The sequence below is a fragment of the Marmota flaviventris genome, chromosome 18 (assembly GCF_047511675.1).
Source record: "Marmota flaviventris isolate mMarFla1 chromosome 18, mMarFla1.hap1, whole genome shotgun sequence".
Taxonomy (NCBI): domain Eukaryota; kingdom Metazoa; phylum Chordata; class Mammalia; order Rodentia; family Sciuridae; genus Marmota; species Marmota flaviventris.
The window spans coordinates 8683461-8700199 of NC_092515.1; the positions used below are offsets into that span (position 1 = coordinate 8683461).

At 48.6% G+C, this 16739-nt stretch overlaps 3 long non-coding RNA genes across 5 annotated transcripts; all 3 read left to right on the forward strand.

Annotated features, from left to right (window-relative positions):
- The first annotated feature begins 667 nt into the window (after positions 1 to 667).
- Positions 668 to 3986, forward strand: LOC114101077 (uncharacterized). Of its 3 annotated transcripts, XR_011705254.1 has the most exons (4): positions 668 to 813; positions 1806 to 2033; positions 2287 to 2366; positions 2946 to 3982. It is a non-coding gene; the product is annotated as an uncharacterized lncRNA (long non-coding RNA). The 3 variants fall into 3 exon arrangements; XR_011705253.1 differs by having other exon boundaries at positions 1806 to 2087; positions 2287 to 3986; XR_003584216.2 differs by having other exon boundaries at positions 2287 to 3986.
- Positions 3987 to 8426: 4440 nt separating this feature from the next.
- LOC139702743 (uncharacterized) lies at positions 8427 to 10017 on the forward strand. The gene is made up of 3 exons (XR_011705339.1): positions 8427 to 8933; positions 9519 to 9710; positions 9951 to 10017. It is a non-coding gene; the product is annotated as an uncharacterized lncRNA (long non-coding RNA).
- A 536-nt stretch (positions 10018 to 10553) lies between these two features.
- Positions 10554 to 11446, forward strand: LOC114101029 (uncharacterized). The gene is made up of 2 exons (XR_003584206.2): positions 10554 to 10647; positions 11120 to 11446. It is a non-coding gene; the product is annotated as an uncharacterized lncRNA (long non-coding RNA).
- The last annotated feature ends 5293 nt before the right edge of the window (positions 11447 to 16739 follow it).

Genomic DNA, 16739 nt, shown 5'->3' on the forward strand with positions numbered 1-16739 from the left:
CAACCCAACTTGTTTCTCTCTCTGGGAGGATGCCAGCATCACGTGCAGTTCTAGTTTTCAGTCGAGCAGCACACACGTTACTGCATTTTTTCGTATGTACATAACACTTCAATAACAAGGGAAAACAAACGAAAACTTTGCCGAGTCCTTAAACACTCCTGTGGCCCCTCCAGGTTTCGATCAGTGGGGTGAGGAAAGAAAGTGTCCATCAAAGACCGTTCCTTGATCTGGGTTTTAGCCACCAGGCAGAGGTAGAAAGGGAGGGAAATAAAGCATGGATTCCAGGAAGATTTCTGCTCTTGACCGGCCCTTTAAGTGTGGCTGTTACAGCGGAGTGCGCTGCCTCACCTCCCTGCCCTGCTGGCCCGCCGGGAGCAAGGACCGCGGGTGGTGACAAAATCAGGCAGCTGCGAGCCCAGCCCGGCCTCGGGTCCTCAGCGCGGCAAGTGCGGGGGGCGGAGCCTGATCGCCTATTGGTCCTTGTTTGGGGCGTGGTTACAGCTCAATCCCGCCCCGCCCCTCCGCCGGGTTAAATGGGTCTCGCGCCGGGGCCCGGGAATTATTCATCGGGGGTGGGGCCTGAGTTTGTTTACACGCTGCGATTGGCTGGATTTGAATCGGGCCGACAGCCGGTGGGCCGCGGGGCGGGGCTCCAGAGGGCGGGGGGCCGGCGTCTGACAGCTCCAGTCAGGCAGGGCCGCGCCGACGCGCAGCCCGAGAGCTCCGCGACCCTGGTAATGGCCAAAAGGCCAGTACCCGGAGAGGGTTGGGGCACTCGCTGGTTTCCCGATAAATGTTTACCAAGAGGGGAGGGTGAGTAGCGTTGTTTTGTTTTAATAAAAGTTCATAAGGAAAATCAAAAAGGGTAGACACAACCTAGTTGTTCATCTGTGGGGGACTCTACAACGTTGTGGTCCATCCCACAAGGGGACAGGAAGTAGCTGTCGAGTGAGGAAGTGATTCATGAACTGACACAGAACAACCTGTGTATTCAGACCGACTCGGGGAGGGAGCAAATAAGAGAGCAGAGTATCTAAAATTGTAAAAAGTGAGGATGAAAAAATAACAGGCTTAGAAACAAGTCGTAAGAGCCATAGCCTGTGGGGAATGCGATAGGGATGGGTAGGTAGATGCTTATATACCTTTGTAAACTTTGGACCTTGCAGGTTCAGCACAATAAGAGATTAACAGTAATAACTAATAATAAAATAGAACAATTATTACAGTGTACTGTAATAAGCCAGGTGCAGTAGGCACACCTATAATCCTAGTGATTCCGGAGGCTGAGGAGGCAGGAGGATCAAAGTTCAAGGTCAATGTCAGTAACTTAGTGAGACCTTGTCTCAAAAAAACAAAAAGTGCTGGAGTTGTATCTCAGTGGTAGAGCACTCCTGGGTTCAGTCCTCAGTACCAAAAATACCCCTCAAAACAAACTCAAACTCCCCCCAAGAAAACAATAACAATACACGGTGATAGAAATTATTTAAAACTAATGAATTATTTCAGGAATTTTTCCATTTAACATTCTGGTTAACATCATGGTTACTTGTTGGTGTCTGAAACTGCAGAATGTCAAACCCTGGATGACAGGTGACCGCTGTATTTTAACTGCACTGGAGGGGCCATTTCCTTGGCAATGATTGAGAGAAGGGGAGTTGGAGAGACCCACCAGGTGCTCCTAGGAAGGAGGAGAGAATATCAAAAGTAGGACAGGCCCTCTTTAGGGAGCTGGCCTGTGGTCACCATGATAGGCAGTGGAAAGAGCTGAGTGGGCTTTGACTCTTGTTATTACTCTCTGTTCCCAGAGATCCCAGGGAGAGAATGAAATGGACTGCCTGCCGCCAAAGAGACTGGATTCTTGGTTGGGTCCAGATTTCTCTTGTGAAGTCCTCCCCCATCTGAGTTTGCACCAGGATTTGTGCAACCTGGTTCAGATGGCCATGGAAGTCGCCCATGGCTGGAGTGAAAATTTGCCAGCTCCGAGATGCTATAGTTACAAGCAATGCTTAACCCACTGGTACTACCAGGAGGTGGTAGGTGCTCCTGTCATCTCTTGTTTGCAGATGTGGAAACAGGGCCACAGACAGGTGACCAAATTGTCAAAGTCATGTTTGCAGGGATTCAAACCCAGTGGCCTTGCTCTGAAATCTGTCCTATCCACTAGCACTTTACCTGTGGTACAACCACTCCTAAAAATCTTTCTTTTGATGTCTCGTTTTCAGAGCTGAGGGTGCTCTACCACTGAGCTACATTCTCAGCCCAATTTATTTTTTTGTTTTGGGACAGGGTCTTGCTAAGTTGTCTAGGCTGCCCTCGAATTTGCAATCCTCCTGCCACCTCAGCCTTCCGAGTTACTGGAATTACAGGTGTGTGTGCCCCCATGCCCAACTTCAAAATTATATGAAGCTTTAGGAAGATTCTTTTTTACCCCTGGAACTGAGGATTAAACCCGAGTCTCTAGCATGCTAAGCAAGTTCTGTGCCACTGAGCTCCACCCCAGCCCTCGTTCATTTTTTAATAAAAGAATTTCTGATTGTTTTTCCTAAAATCTTATACCAGAGCAAACACTTCTATTCTGAGCACCTTCACAGTGGGAAAGCTTTCCCCTAGGCCTTCTTTCCCCTCTGCCCTGCTAAATGGTTACCTGACCCTAACTGGGTGCCAGGCACACGTTAAAGCCTTTATATACACTGAATCTTCATAATGGCCTTGAAGGAGGAGCCAGTGTCCTCATTTCACAGATAAAGAAATAGACGTAGGGCTGGGGATGTGGCTCAGAGGTAAAGCGCTCGCCTAGCATGCTAGAGGCCCTGGGTTCGATCTCAGCACCACATGAAAATAAAATAAAGATATTGTGTCCACCTATAACCGAAAAATAAATATAAAAAAAGAAACAGGCACAGAGAAGTTAAATCATTGGCCTAAGTTCTCTCATTTCTCCCCAGAGAAGGCACAAGAAGATGAAGAATGGCTGGGGAAGAGGAAGGTGTCCTCTTCTGAGAGGGAGAGAAAATAATGGGAATTCAGTTCTTTTTTCTTTTCTTTTTCTTTTTGCATACTCGGGGCTGACCCCACGGCCTAGTGACTTGTGAATGTGGGAATGGTGGTTCAGGAAGGTGGTGGGAGCTGGGGTCACATTGCAAAGGTGGTGAGAAAATAGCCAAGAAGCACTTGAAAAGATGGACAATTCAAGTCAAAACCACCATGAGATACCACTTCACGCCCACGAGCATGGGTAGGATCCAGAAAGGGGAAATCAGCAAGTGCTTGCTGGCCAAGATGTGGAGAAGTCACGCCCCTCTTTCCCTGCCACTGGAAAGTGGTGCTGCCACTCTGGAGAAGAGTTAGTTGGTTCCATGATAAATTACACCTAGAATAACAACCATATTACCACTCACGTGTATGTCCAAGTAACTGAGCACAGGTGTTCAAGCCATCCCTTTTCACAAATGTTCGTGGCAGCACTGTTCACAATGGCCAGAAGGTGGAAGCAACCAAACTGCCCAACTATGGAGGAATGGAAGAATGACACATGGAAGGTACCTGTGAGGGAATATTATGCTGCCATATAAAGGAAGGAAGTGCTGACACACCCTGCAGTGAACCTGGAGAACTTGATGCTTTAGGGCTGGGGTGCTTGTAGCTCAGGGGCAGGGTGCTTGCGTAACATGCAAAAGACCCTGGGTCCCATCCCGGGGACCATGGAAGAATAAAAATAAAAAGGACACTTACTGAGTGACTCCATTTAAATGAAATGCCGGAGGAGGCTGATGCTTAGAGACAGAATGAAGATTAGTGGTTGCTAGGGTCTGGGGGACAGGGAGGGAGTGGGAGTGAGCTTAGGGGATAGGCAGCTTCCTTCTGGGGTAGTGGGAAAGGTCTGGATTTAGACAGTGGTGAAGATCATCCAGCATTACCCACTTGAATCAAAGTGTGAAATATCAAGAACTATGTAATGTTTTGAACAACCAACAATAAAAAATTTAAAAAAAATGCTTTTGATTAAATGCACTACTTAAAAAAAAAAAAAAGATCATCCAGCATTGTGAAGGTATTAATGCCACCTGCTTGAACACTTTAAACTGGTTGAAATAGTAAATTCATGTTATGTGTATTTTACTGCAAAGAATTTTTTAATGTTATATGTTTATACCTTTATTTTGTTTATTTATACGTGGTGCTGAGGATCAAATCCAGTGCCTCCCATGTGTGAGGCAAGCCCTTTACTAATGAGCTACACAGCCCCAGCCCCTAATTTACTTACTTTTATATTGTGCTTTGAATCCAACCCAGTGCCTCACATGTGCGAGACAAGTGTTCTGCTGCTGAGCTGCTACCCCAGCCCAATAAAAAGAACTTTAAAGAAGGGGGTGAGGAAGCAGAGGCGTTGCACATGTGTGGTTATTTCTTTTCTTTCTTTCTTCTTTTGAAACGGAGTCTCACTCTGTTGCCCAAGCTGGTATTGAACTCCTGGGCTCAAGTGACCTCGCCACCTCAGTCTCCTGAATGCTGGGACCTCAGGTGCTTGACACTGTGCCTAGCCAAGTATGTGGTTTTGCTAAACTGCTGAGGCTGGCCTCAAACTTGCGGTCCTTCTAATCTCAGCCTCCTGAGTCACTGGGATTACAGGCATGTGCCACTACACCCAGCCCAATTTATTTATTTTTCTTCTTTAGTGGTGCTGAGGCCTTGTGCATGCAAGGCAGGCACTCTACCAACTGAGCTATGTCCCCAGCCCTTATTTTTTAAATGATACAATATATGGCAGTGTTTGCAAGAAGAGCAACAAAGACCTGGGAGGGGCTGGTGAAGGGCCAGAATGCCACAGTGTGTGGAGGTGGCAGCTGGGTAAAGTCCAGCCACACTCTGGGTTTCTTAGCACCTGCTCCAGGATTCCTAATAGACCCTGGACCCACCTCACAGAGCTTCGGATCTGTGGAACTCTGTCTCCAGAGTGGATGGGGCTGGAATGGGGGACTTGGGGCTACGGGAGCCGTCGCCTGACCCGACCTGGGTTTGGGAGGGCTTCTTGGAGGAGGAGGATGGTAGGAAAGGCAGGGTGGAGAGGGGTATGGAGAGGGAACTGGGGATTCTAAGGTGTGGCTCAACCCGACCCGATGTGATTAAAGCCCTCCTGTGGCTCCCGGGTGCCACCAGACAAAGTCCAAGCTCCAGGGCTTGGTTGCCTGTTTTCCAGCACATTCGTCTGCCCAGTGCCCGCCCTGGAAGGGCAGCACTAGGGACATGCCAATGACCAGGCAAGCCCAGCCCTGTTCTCACAGGCTCACAACCAGAGAGAAAGGGAGGGAGGGAGGGAGGGAGGGAGAGAACATATAACCAAGCCTTGCTCTGGAGCCCACACAAGCCCGTTGGCTACACGGAGGTCAGGCAGAGTTAACGTCCCTGGAGCTTCCTGCCGTCTCTATTCCTAAAGGACCACATCTCAGTTTTTGCAGATACTGCCTTTTCTGTCTGTGCCTTTAATTTGTTCTTTCAACCAACTTCTTTCTTTTTCCCTGAGCAGATTTCCCCAGGGCTCCCACCCAGCTCCCCCTGAGCAGCACCCGCTGTGAACTCACAGGCCCGATGGGTGGGTCTTTCTTTGTGAATGCGCATTAAAGTCAATGCATGGCCATTAGGACAGGCCGCCAGGGAACTCTCAGGTCTGACCTTTGGAGCAGCAGCGAGGCTGGGGTGGGGGGTGCTGGAGCCCTCCTGAGGGAGGTCAGCGCAAGACTTGCCAGATGGAGAGGCAGACAAAGGGGAAGGTGGGGCAGGTGCAGAGGCCCAAGGGTGGCAGGTTGGCTGGAGGGGACAATATGTGGGAGGGGGGAGAAGAGGGGAAGCAGGAAGCCCAGTGAGAAAGATGAAGCTCACAGGAAGAGAAACAGGAGTTAGTTGAACCCCATTATTCAGGAGCCTCTCTGAGCCTTATGTCTTCAGAAGAATGGGACTAGGAGCTGGGCGCAGTGGCACTGCCATGATCCCAGTGGCTTGGGAGGCTGAGGCAGGAGGATGGCAGGTTCGAGGACAACCTCAGCAACTTAGCGAGGCCCTGTGTCAAAATAGAAAAGGAAGAGCCCTCTTGGGTTCAAAAAGAAGGATGTGGAGCAATCCCAGGCTGCAGGAGCAGTCCCTTTTTGGTCCTGAGAACAGACAACCTTCAGGTAGGTTTGATCCTTCCTGCTTCGTGGGGGAGGAGCAGAGGCACAGGGAGACACTCAGTCCTCCGAGGCCCCGGTGGACTGAGCCACTGTGGAGTTCTTCTCCGTAATTATTGTCATTATTTTCTGTCCTGCTCTGTGAGTTGGAATTTCTTTTTCATAATCAGACTCTAAATCGACAAGAGACATGGAAGAAGAGACAGAGGGTAGACAGTTCTTTCTGGAAGTTTGCATAGGAAATGCAGGGGGAGTGAGGCCAACGAGGGGGGATTTAAAATCATTTTTAATAAGAAGATTAAATATATATTAAAATAAAAGGGCACCATTAATTTCACATAACGGTCACTGGGCCTTGCCAATGATCAGCTCCATGTTGTCTTATTTCTGGAGTCTCCTGTCAACCTCCACTCTCACCTGCTGGATGACAGTTGTCCCCTGGTACCCAAGAGGGATTGGCTCCAGGACCCTTGTAGATATCAAAATCAGGGGATACTCAGGACCTTCGAATAAAAGGGCACAATATTTGCAAGTAATCTACCCACATCCTCCCGGGTACTTTAATCATCTCTAGCTGACTTTCAATACTTAGTCCAAGGTCAATGCTGTGTAAATAATTGCTACCCTGCTTTGTTTAGGGAATAATGACAAGAAAACTATCCACGTGTCCTGTGTAGGTGAAGTTTTTTTTTTCAATCCATGGTTGGTGGACTCTGCACTCTCAGATGTGAGGGTCAACTGTATTTTGATTCCTTCATTGATTTTTTTTTTTTTTTTTTTTTTTTTTTTTTGTCTCCTCGGTGCTGGGGATTGAACCTGGGGCCTTGTGCATGCTAGCCAAGCTCTCTGCCACTGAGCCACAGCCTTGCTCCCTGACTGCATTTTAAAACACATCTCAGACATCACAATATTTCATCTACTTTTCATATCTCTGAAGGAAAGCTCAGGGTTTTTCTTTTTTAGTTGTAGTTAGACACAATAACTTTATTTTATTTAATGTGGTGCTGGGAGATCGAACCCAGTGCCTCCCACATGCCAAGCATGCACTCTGCCACCGAGCCACAGTCCCAGCCCAGAAGGTCAGTTTTTAAAAACAACCACAATCCCATGCTCCATCTAAGAGATGCCCAGGATTTTTTTTACATCATTGAAAATGCAGAGTTCAGATTTCCCCTGTTCTCTTCTTTTAATTATTATTATTGATTTGTTACAATCAGAATCCAAACAAGGTTCTTGTTTTGCATTGGGATTTGTTACGGGAGAGGCAGGGATATTTGGGGACGGGGACAGGTATGGGCTTTGTGACGGTTGACCTTGGTGGTCAGCTTGACTGCATTGAGAGGCCCTGAGAATTGGTAAAGCACCATTCTGGGGGTGTCGACAGATGTTTCCGGAGAAGATGGGCATGTGGGTCGTGAACTGAGTGGGGAAGGTCGGGGAGTGGGTAGCATCATCCCACAGGCTGGGGGCCTGGGTGGAACCAAAAAGCCGGAGGGGAAGCTCGCACCTCGACCCTTCCGGAGCAGATGTGGTTTTTGCTGCTGCTGCTGCTGCTGCTGCTGCTGCTGCTGCTGCTGCTGGTGAAATCCAGGCTCCAGATTCTTCAGCCTCTGCGGGTGGACTGTCCCCGGGGCTTCAGGCCTTCAGTCTCAGGCTGGGGCTCCACCATTGGTCCCTCCTGTTCTGAGGCTTCCGCTTCTTGGCCTGGGCAGCAGCTGGTCTCTCTGGCTCTCCAGCCTGCAGACTGCCCTGGTGGGACTATTGGTCTCTGATTGTGTAAGCCTTTTTAATAAATCCTCTCATATAATTATAATATTCTACGGGTTCTGTCCCCTTAGAGAAGCCTGACTCCTACAGTCTGGCAGAGGGGGAGAGAGGTGAGAAAAGGTGGAGGAGGAAGGGGGCCGCACCTAGAGGAAGGAAGGAGGGAGGGAGGGACCATGACCTCTGTCCTTGAGTGAGAGGGTGGAACCCAGGAGCTGGGGGCTAGAAGAGCCTCCTTCAGGAGGCAGCAATGAGAGAGAAGGGGAGCCAGTGCTCTGGGGTGGGTGGCAGGGGGTTTCCTCTCCAAAGGCTTCTGTTTGCACAGGAAGCAGGGACCTGGTCATCATCTGGAGGGTAAGTGGGGAAAACTCAGCAGAGACCCAGGGAGAGGGCCCTGTGCTGGTTTTCTCTGATTCAGGTAAAACCCGTCAGGCTGGCTGGGTGGTTTCCTCCTGCTGGTCCAGCTGGCTGGGAGAATACAGATGGCTGGACCTTGGCCAGGTGAGTATTTTGGAGGCTGAGAGTCATGAGGAGGCTGAGAATGCTTGAAGAAAGTGATTCAAAAGATGACTCATGGAAGTGAGGCTGAGCAATGCCCAGGGGGTGAGGACAACCGGAAATGGCAAATGAGAGGAGGAGCCAAAGGTCAGGGTGGACCCTTCCCTCCTGGAGAACATCTTTTGCCTTGGCTTTGTTGGGGCTTCCCTTTTATTGGTCTTCCTTCCGCTTCCCTGTTTCTTCCTCTTCAATATTATCACTGGTGGATTCCTCGTGTCTGCACTTCTCATAGTACAGATCTGGGCCTCCTCACCTATTTTCTACCTTGTTTTCCTAACAGGATCATCAGTTTGAGGGTCATGGCTAACTGTCTTCCTTAAGGGAAATTTCCTGTTCCTAGAATGGTGTGTATGCAAGCACGTGTGTAGGGGCAGTGTGCAGAGAGGACCACAGGGGTGGTTTGGCCACTGCTGTCCCTGGAGAGCAGGATGGAGATTCCACTTCTGACAGGTGGGTTTCCCTGCAGCCACAGTGGGGATCCCCACTGGTATCACCAGGCCTGCTCTAACACAAAGCAGCGGCCACTCATGTGCCTGATGGACTCCTTCAGAGCCTGGTGCATGGGGCTGGCTGGCTGGCACCTGTGCCACACCGTGGTGTTTGGAGCTGGTTGGATACAGTGTGGTCACCCCAAGGAGAAAGGCTCCTGGGGGACTGCGAGTCCACCATCCCTACTGCCTCCTCCTTTGCAATTAAGGGTAGGACAGTTGGGGAAATCAGGACATGAAATACAAAATCACAGGATGAGTTTTGGTTTTGTGGGTGTGAAGCTGGGGGTGGAACCCAGAGCCCACACCTGCCCCTCCTGCCTGCTGGGCCAGTGCTCTCCCCTGAGCCACTGAGCCCTGGCCCCGGCCCCCAGGCATAAATCCTTTTTTTTTTTTTGGTACTGGGAACTGAACCCAGGGGCGCTTAACCACTGAGCCCCATTCCCAACCCTATTTTGTATTTTATTTAGAGACAGGGTCTCACTGAGTTGCTTAGGGCCTCACCATTGCTGAGGCTGGCTTTGAACTCGCCATCCTCCTTCCTCAGCCTCCTGATCTGCTGGGATTATAGGCGTGTGCCCCTGTGCCTGGCCAGAGAGAAATCATCATGTTACGTGGAGTTCTCTTCTAGCCGAGCCGGACCCACCACACACGGAGGGGAGCTGGCACTGAGCAAGGTGGCTCCAGCTTAGCGGGGCTGTGACACTGTGAAGCCAAGGCCGACCTGCAGGACCCTCGTGTGAGTGCCAGTCACACTGTTCCCTCCTCTGGGGTGAGCCCTGGCTGAATCCAACCACCTTCATGCACCGCCCTCGCCAGGGCCCCGAGGGCCTTGCACAGCTCTGGAGTCAGCAGAGATTAGTCAATACTCGGCTGAATCATCTAGTCATTAAATGGCTGAACATCAAACTGCAAAACCAAATTTCTTTTTTCTTTTTCTTTTCTTTTGTCAAAATGGGGTCTCACTTTGTTGCCCCAGCTGATCTCAAACTCCTGAGTCCAAGTGATCCTCCTGCCTTGGCCTCCCAGCAGCCAGGAGTGCAGGTGAGGAGGAAACGCAATCATTCTGTGAAGTCCTAAGTTGAGTTACAGGAGGATGGAGGGGGGTGGAGGCCAATCTGCTCAGGCCCAGAGCAGAAAACACCCGGAGGCCGTTCACATTCCTCAAGGTTGTTAAAGGCTCACCTGGGTGCCACCAACCCAGCTCACAACCCGCCCGTCCAGAAGCAGCCAGAGCCTCTCCTAGATGGTCCTCCTGTCCCAGCCTCCCCATCCCTGCGTCTGCCTCTTTGGCTGGTGCACTGCAGCGTGAACCCCTCGTGTTTTCCTTCCCCACATTTTTGTTATAAAACACACTTTGCGTAGCTCTCCTTGCTGTTTTCCCACTGGTGCCTCGCCTTGCTACTGGAAGTTGCAGGAACTTGTCCCGAGACCTGTCTTCTAGCTAATTTCTGAAGTGACTCCATAAAACCTTGTTTCTGAGATTCCTGGGTCCCCAGAGTTGTGATTCAGCACGTGCTGGTGGTTGGTTGCCAGGCAAGTGCCACCTAACCCTCCTTCCCATCCCCGCCCAGCTCCTACAATCACCCACATCCCTCTGGACACAAACCCTGAGGAGAGGAAAGCACTGGTCTGGGAGTCAGGACAGCTGCTCCCAACTTGCTGTGTGACTTGAGGTGAGACCATTCCCCTCTCTGAGCCTCCATTTCCAGATGTGCAGATGAAGTAGCTGGGCCACCTGCTCCTTTCCAGGTCTAACATCCTGTTTCCACCTTCCTAAATGGAAGTGATCAATTTGGCCAGATTGGGAAGGCAAAGTGAGATCCAGCATCTCAGCCCTGTTTCGGGGTGCTGACAGGAACTGTGGGTTCGAGTAGAGGAAGGATTGGGGCAGGGTGGGTGGGGAGAGGGCTGTGTAATTAAGCAGTCACACTGTGGTCTGGTTGATTGTCACGAGCCATCCTTGGGCTGTGTGTGACCTGGGCGCAACAGAGCTCTATGAGGGGACAGGTCTGGAGGTGGAGTCTGCACTCTCGGATGTGAGGGTCAACTGTATTTTGATTCCTTCATTGATTTTGTAATATTCTGTAATATTGTGTGATAACAGTAAAGCTTACCTCAAAGGACCTCATACTATCTCCATCTTAGACTTCAGTCACCTTCTGTCTACAGTGGATGAACATACCATCCAGCCCCCCTACAACTCAGCTAACTGGGCTGAGCCTGGAAGTGCGCCTCTCCTCTGGCTCTGCCTGTGATCGCACACAGCACCTGGGATGGGTGTGACTTGCCAAGGTATCAGTCAATCTGCTGACCAAGACATTGCAAAGCAAAACCCCACCTTTGAAATCTTACCCCTGCCTTATTTGGTGAGAACATTCCATCCAATATCCTTTATGGGTCCCCCTATAAAAATAAAGGGATTCCGGGTGCACGCTGTCTTTCCTAGCCCACCCTCGGGGTCGCAGAGCCCTACCTCCATCAGAGACTCAGTTCCGTGTGTTGCGTGATTTCTTTGCCCTTTTCTTATCTTAGGGTTGCAGCCAGCTCTTGGGAGCCCTGTTCATCTCATCAGGGCGGGCAGCTGGCGAGGGCTGGTCATCTGAGTTCTGCTTCTGGCGAGGTGGCTGCTGGATACTTCTTATCTCTGGAGGGCCAACTTCCACTGCTGGCTGCTCGGGATGTGTCTCTGTCGCCTCTGCAGGAGGCACCTCGGTTCCCCGGTTCCCTGAGGAAACCCCTCCTCTCAGCGATGATGGTGACATGTCTGCGTGTCTTCGAGGCTCTGCTGTGCAGAGCCACTGCAGGCATCTGGAACAGGAGGCTGCAAATCTGGTCCCCAGTCTTGAAGGGGGACGAGGGGTTAGGTAAATTTAGGGCTAATAAAACTTTTATTGCTAGTTTTTAGATAAACACTCCTTAAATGATTAACCTGACTATGTGCAGCTAATAGGCAGCTGATCGTAAGTTTAGGGTAATCAAGGGGATGGCACAGAAGGAAGAGAGCAAGGCCAGGCTTCGTCCTGCTCTTAGTGACCCACTGGGCTTCTGCAGGACTGAGTAAAGAGTCACTGCCTTTAGCGAAGGCAGCTCCTCTAAGTCCCTGTTACACTGAGACAGGTCCTCAGGGTAGGGTCCCCCAATCAAGCAAGCAACCCAGGTAAACCAGGATCACCTGAGGAATGCCTTGCCCTGTGGCCACCAAGTCATGGCACATTAACCAAGGGCCAGAAGGAAGAAGACTGCTCTGGGGGTGTCCGGGATCCAGGGCACAAATACACCGCACCCTCTGTCTCCCACAGCAACCTTAGCCCAGCCACCGGGACTGCTCTGCCGTGGGACCATGGGGCCTTTGCTCAGCCTCGCTCCCTGGTGTTTAACCATTACCACATGCTCAGCAGTTGAGACACGGTGAGGCCTTCCTGAGCATCTTCCTGTTTGTTTCTTGGTTCTTCCCAGTGAAATGGTCATTACCCCCCAGTCTATGGGGCAGAAAACAAGGTTTGGAAGAAAGTGGAAGGAGCTGGGAGTCAGGATTCAGAGAGAGGCCTTTGGATATTGACGCCTCCGTTTACTTAGTCTTTCTGTGCCTCAGTTTACTCACCTATAAAATGAGAGTAATAATGGTATCTGCTTCATAAAGAGCCCATATGGATTCAACAAGTTAAGATGTGTAAAACACAGTAAGGAGGATGCTCCTGAGGTTAAATTTCTGAGTCCAGTTTTCACCCTTCTTCCAAATATTTAGTGAACCCCAGAAAGGCGACCTAAGTTGGTGACCAAAAGAATGAGCTCATTCAGACCACTGCCTCTTAACCGAGAAAGTTACTTAACCTCTCTGAGCCCATTTCCTCATCTGGAAAATAGAATGATGATAACATCCTATTTCATCAGGATATTGTGAGGGGTAAGTTAATCTATGTAGAGCTTGAAAAATATTAGTCATCCACAATTAAGGGGACCAAGTGTATCAGATTGGTGGGATTGAGGAGTTTCTGGAGACATGGAATTTTTAGTATTAAAGTCAGGTAAGGAGCGGAGCGGGAGGCCGGACCCGGGAGCCGAGCGGCGGCGGCGGTAATGACGGAGCTGGTGCAGGGACAGAGCGCTCCGGTGGGCATGAAGGCCGAGGGCTTCGTGGACGCCCTGCACCGGGTCCGGCAGAAAGCCACAGGACTCACTTGTGTTAGAAGAAGGCCTCCACTCCAGAGCTTGAAGATGTGGTCTTTCGGTCTCTTTCCAGTATTCCAGGGGAGGCATCCTTTCTGTCTCCCACATACTGACTTTTCATGTTAATATTGATGCTCCTGTAGACATTATATTGGATCCCAGAACTTTCCGACCCTGTGGTTTCACCTAAAATTTTGTCTGACGAATTGTTACTTACTGCCCAGGTACCAACTGTTACTGTAGTATCTCCATCTTAGACTTCAGTCACCTTCTGTCTACAGTGGATGAACATACCATCCAGCCCCCCTACAACACTGCTTGCTACTTTCCTCTGCAGTACAGGGTCCTCGACCTTGTTTCTCACTGGCTACTAATATGTAATGCCTATCACTCTGTGCTGATATGTGACAATCACCTTGTTGGCCTTCTGTGTCCTGGAAGAATTGTAGCCACTACCTTAAAGAGCTCAGATCCTCAGTTTGCAGAAGGCCTGTAATTGAACATAAAATGATTTTGAAACATTGCGAAGACTTTCTACTTCTCTTGAGGCAGTGGTTGAACTCATACTCTCGGACAACCTGCTCAAGAGGGAGACTCTCAGGTGTTAAATGCTGACTTAATGTGGATTGTTGAAGCAGTGCTGTTTACTACTAGCAGTGACACTTCATTGGAATTGTTCTCAGCTTTGAGATGCACCATTGACTGGAGCCATAATAGCCCAATGGAGCCAGGGCTGTTAAGTGTGTTCCTTCTGAATGTTATCAGCTGGAGGTCCATACTATCTTCAAGGATTTGATGGCCTTTAAAAACTAAAGAAAAAAAAAAACAGGTTTGTGGGTAATTTTAGGTTTATTTTACAGTTCGTATTGGGCAAGAATGGAATGTTAGAAATCTGTAATATTGTGTGATAACAGTAAAGCTTACCTCAAAGGACCTCATACTATTTGGGCATCTGGGTGGTCATGGTTTTCCTTCTCCATAGTATATATAAGCATGTTGCAGAAACTTGATCCCCTTGCCCCCCAGCAAGTGGAAATAGAGACAGTATATTTCTCTATGTGAGTGACTATAGACCTCCCGCCTCTTATATGTCCTTGTAAATACCAGCGACTGTAGGACCTTCATACTTTTGTTAAGAAAGTTGTAAGCTGTCTTGTGCTCGGTTTTTCTAGCCAATTGAGTAGAGTCTGAGTTCACCCTGCTGGGATTTGAATCCTTGCTTTCTTTTCAATCTGGTATATGGAGTCTAGCACCTAATCCACTGAGCTTCTCTTCTGGCATCTTGAAGCCTTGTATATCCTTTGGGCTCTTTCCAACAAAGTGAACCAATGGTTGCTGTTAGTTTACTCAAGCATGGTATTCTGAGATCAAAAGGGAGTCTCCGAAGATGTTCCATGAAATTTTTTTCTCAGCAGGAGGTCCAGTGAGTTACTAATGTTTGGCACAAATGGGTAATTAATTTATATCTGTTCTGAAGGGTAGTAAACATGTGATATGATTCAGTCCTATTGATGAAGATCTAAAAGTGTTGGGTATTAAAAAAACACAGCTAGTATATAAACTAGCGCATAATTCATTGGATGGTTAGCAGAATTAAAGTGTGTCTTTTAACTAGTTTGGAGAGGCCAGGATCTTAATAAAGGTTGGATGTGAGTTCAAAAAATAAATAAATAAATAAAGTCAGGTAAGTTCTGGGCAAACCAGGGTGAGTTGGTCATATTGTTACTAATAGTGTACATATGTGTGCATATATATGAATATACTTTTTAATATTTATTTTTTAGGTGTAGATGGACACAACACAATGCTTTTATTTTTATTTGGTGCTGAGGATCCAACCCGGGTCCCTCCCGTGCTAGGCGAGCGCTCTACCGCTGAGCCACAATCCTAGCCCCATACATATTTTTTATTTTATTAGTTTTTTTGCAGTACGGGGGATTGAACCCACGGATACTCTGAGCTATATCCCCTGTCCTTTTTTAGTTTTTATTTTGAGACAGGGTCTTGCTGAATTCCCAAAGCTGGTCTCAAACTTGCAATCTTCCTACCTCAGCCTCCCAAGTGGCTGGGATACAAGCATATGCTACTATGCCTGACAATAATAGTATTTATTATTATTACAGACAATATCTTGCCAAGTGCCATGGAGGTACACTGTTAAATGAAAGTTCACTAGGGTTTCGAGGAGCATAATAGGAAAAGGAAAGACCAACAAAATATAACCCAAAATAGAACACAGAATATGTGAAATATACTTTTATAACATATAAAATAGTTAGAAAAATTCCTCTCGCAGGGCACAGTAGTGCAGGCCTGCAATCCAGCAGCTCAGGAGGCTGAGGCAGGAAGATTACAAGTTTGAGGCCAGACTCAGAAATTTAGCAAGGCCCTAAGCAACTTAACAAGAACCTGTCTCAAAGTAAAAAAATAATAATAATAAGAGCTGGGGATGTGGCTCAGCAGTTATGCACCCCTGGGTTCAATCCCTGGTACCAAAAAAAAAAAAAAGGATTTTGAATGTTTCACCTCAAGGTAACTATAAATGTTTTAGGTGATAAATATGCGAATTACCCTGATTTGATCATTCCCCAAAGTATACATGTATCAAAAGATCACATTGTACCTGTAAATGTGTGCAATTACTGTGCATCAAAAACAAAACCACCGCCAAGACACTGATTAGTGCCTTCGAGATGCTGAAGCACAGAGGCAAGGGCCTTGCGGGAGGGCCCAGTGCTTACCCAGCTACCCACAGTGTCCTCCAGATCACCACCAGCGACTGTTTGCTATAGTCCACCAGGGAAATGCGGTTCCATTTATGGGCGAGTCTTGTTTCTTTGCTTGTTTGGAAATGGAGTCTCCCAGGCTGGTATCAAACTCCTAGACCCCAGGGACCCTCCCGCCTCCGCCTCCCTGGAGCACTGGTGCCAGTCACCCCAAAAGGAACCCCCTTGCCCACTAATCAGTCACTCCCCTTTCCCTATCTGTCTCTGGATTTGCCCGTTCTAGCCATTTAATATAAATGGAATCGTTCATACCATCTGTGGTCCTTTGCATGGCTGCTTCTCGTCTTTTCAAGGTCATGGCATTCTCTGTACCCAGTGGCGACATGCTTCATTCCTTTGTGTGGCGGAATGCTATTCCCTTGCATAGATGCACCACATTTTGTTAATCTCCGCCCTGTCCACGTTTGGCCATTCTGAGCCTCTTCTTTTCAGAAGGGCTGTCTTGATGGGAAACTCCACACACAAACCTTAAAAATAAGGCCTTATTAATTCCTTCCCTGGGTTTCAGCTCTGTCTTGCTAAATGGACCCCATCTTCCTTCTCCAGAGTCCCCTCATTCCTTAGCCTTGGCCCCCCCATAGAAAAGCATCTCACCAAGGTGGGCCAAAGGCAGACCCTCAATGTTTGCTAACAGAAGAAAGGAAGGCTCAGTGTTTGAATAATTTCCAGGGTGAAATCCTACTCCCCCCCCCCCATAGATTCCCTGTGGCCAAGGTCCTACGTCTTTATTTTCTTTTCTGCCTTTTCTGCCTCCAGCTCCAGTGAGGCACATGACAGATTCTTAGTCTTTCTTTAAAAAATAAAGAAAGAAA